Raw genomic sequence first — 2869 nt, 5'->3', positions numbered from 1 at the left:
CCAAGCCCCTGGGCATCGGGTAGTTCTATATACACCCCCCCTATTGCTCAGGGGAGTTCTAAATACACCCCCCCGATTGCTCAGGACACCCCCCCAAAAACCAAAAAAAAAATACCCAAACTAACCTTTAGTGTAATTACCATATTGCCCTTGAAATTTTCTCAGTACACCCCCCTTCCTCCTCCTCCGTCTCCTCCTCCGTTTCGTTTTGAAAAGGAAAAAAAAAACCACCCCTCAAACCCCCCTTAAACCCCTCGATCCATTTACATCGTTTAGGCGATCTTTGAAGGAGATTTAAGCCCCATTCGAAGCATGGACAAGCAACTAGTGATTTGGGACGAAGAATCGGCCGCAAAGGTACGTGTTCCACCTTGTTTCGAAAGTTTTTTTTTTTCACGGTTCGTGCTCCGTTCGGCACTGGATCGCCGAACAAAAGGCTTCTGTTCGGCTGCATAGTGCCGAACAGAAGCCTTCTGTTCGGCAACGCTCTACCGAACAGAAGGCTTCTGTTCGGCTGCACAGTGCCGAACATAAGGCTTCTGTCCGGCACACTGCAGCCGAACAGAAGGCTTCTGTTCGGCACTCTGCAGCCGAACAGAAGCCTTCTCGTGCCAAATCGCGTGCCGTGCTGAATTTTGTGCCGAACAGATCCTCTGATTCATTAATTCTTGGTGATAAATTATTTTATATGTAGGGCTATGCTACAACCGATCGAGTATAATTGGATCAGAATTTGTACTGGATTACACAAGCGAATTTACAACTTACGAGGTATTATAATATATTGTGCAATTTTGTATTAGTTTAGCGAGCTATTTTTACAACTGTGTACTTACATAAATTGTTTAATGTATAGATCTTCAAGAGTAGAGAGGACTTGTGTAATTGGTGTCGTGAAGCTGGGAGGCGAAATGGTTTTGTTGTTGTAATCAAATCATCCGATGCAGGTACCATTTCTAAGAAACCCAGAATTACGTTAGGTTGTGAGAGGGGTGGGACGTACCGAACCACAAAAGAAAAGCGAATAAAGACTGCCTGTGGGACAAAGAAGTGTGGATGCCCTTTTGCATTAAGAGGAAAGAAATTGGATACTGCGGATGATTGGATATTACTGGTCGTATGTGGAGTGCACAATCATCCCGCTGCAGAGAATCTGGAGGGGCACTCATATGCAGGGAGATTATCTGAGCAGGAGACGGAATTGTTAGTGGATATGTCGAAGAGTTTGGTTCGTCCAAAGGACATATTATCCACATTAAAGGAAAGAGATGCCCTCAATGTTACGACTATCAAGACTATCTACAATGTACGTCAACGGTTTAAGGTTGCAGAGAAAGCCGGGAGGTCTAAAATGCAACATCTATTAGGTAAATTATCAGAGGCTAAATATATTGAGTGGCATAGGAATTGTACTAATACGGATGTTGTGCAAGACTTATTTTGGGCACACCCTGGCAGCATTGATTTGTTCCGTGCATTTCCCCGTGTGTTGATAATGGATTGCACGTACAAGACGAATAGGTATCGTCTTCCGCTCTTAGAGATTGTGGGGGTGACATCTACTGACATGACATTTTCAGTTGCTTTTGTATACTTAAATTCTGAGGGGGAAGAAAGCTATACTTGGGCATTAGAGAGATTGCGCAGTGTCATAGCTGATGATGTTTTGCCTGAGTTGATTGTTACAGATAGAGACTTGGCTTTGATGAATGCAATTCATAGAGTATTTCCTACTGCTAGACATTTATTATGTAGATGGCATATTAGTAGGAATGTTTTGGCCAAGTGCAAAAAATTTTTCGAATTGAAGGAGAAATGGGATAAATTTATTATGAGTTGGAATGTACTAGTGCTGTCCTCCACGGAAGACGAGTATAATGATCGCTGGAGTGCACTGCAGAGAGAGTTCGGTACCTATCCAGATGCACTACAGTATGTGTCAGATACTTGGCTGAGCAAATACAAGGAAAGATTTGTTGCGGCGTGGACGGATACATGCAGGCACTACGGAAATGTGACGACAAATAGGTATCACAAATAAAGACTCATTTAATTTTAATTTGCCTCAGTTCTTATATCTAACTTTCATTTGTTTACTAGGGTCGAGAGTGCACATGCAAAGCTCAAAAAGCAGCTTGGATCAAGCCAAGGAAGTTTCGAGTCATCTTGGACTAGAATACATGGATTGATTGAGTTGCAGCACAGCTCCGTTAAAGCCTCATTGGAGAAGAGTTTATTGGTAGTGCAGCACAACTTCAAGCCAGCTGAATTCAAAGAGTTGCGGCGTTTCATATCTATAAGTGCGTTAAATCATGTCCTCGCCCAATCGAAACGAGCCAATTCAGTTGGGTTTGATGATTCAAATTGTGGGTGCGCTATTCGACGCACACATGGTATACCATGTGCTCACCAGATTGCGCGGTACAGGGTGGAAGGTCGACCCATTCCTCTCGACTGCATAGATCCTCATTGGAGGAAACTTGATATTCTGCCTACCCCCCGTGCAGCCAATTCAGTTGAGTTGTGATGCAGAGTTAGATTTGATTGCGCTACGATTCAAGAAGTTAGATGGGGCTTCTCAATTGCAGATGATCAAGAAGTTACGAGAGATTGCAAGTCCAGATAGTACACCTCTTTTAGAGCCTGCAAAACGGAAGACCGGTTCACGTGGGCGCGCTTCAATGAAGGTTGATACGTCTACTCGACGTGACCCGTCTGCGTTTGAGTTGGTTCTATCTGGACAGGATAGTTATTCACCTGGTGTTGAGAAAGTTACCATCCGCAATCCATCTACTCAGATTCAAAAGAGGCGGCCCAAGCAAAAGGTAAGTACCAAATATTTATTTCCTTACAATAGGTATCACAACGT

The sequence above is a fragment of the Phoenix dactylifera genome, unplaced genomic scaffold (assembly GCF_009389715.1).
Source record: "Phoenix dactylifera cultivar Barhee BC4 unplaced genomic scaffold, palm_55x_up_171113_PBpolish2nd_filt_p 001265F, whole genome shotgun sequence".
Taxonomy (NCBI): domain Eukaryota; kingdom Viridiplantae; phylum Streptophyta; class Magnoliopsida; order Arecales; family Arecaceae; genus Phoenix; species Phoenix dactylifera.
This window is presented reverse-complemented; position numbering follows the sequence as displayed.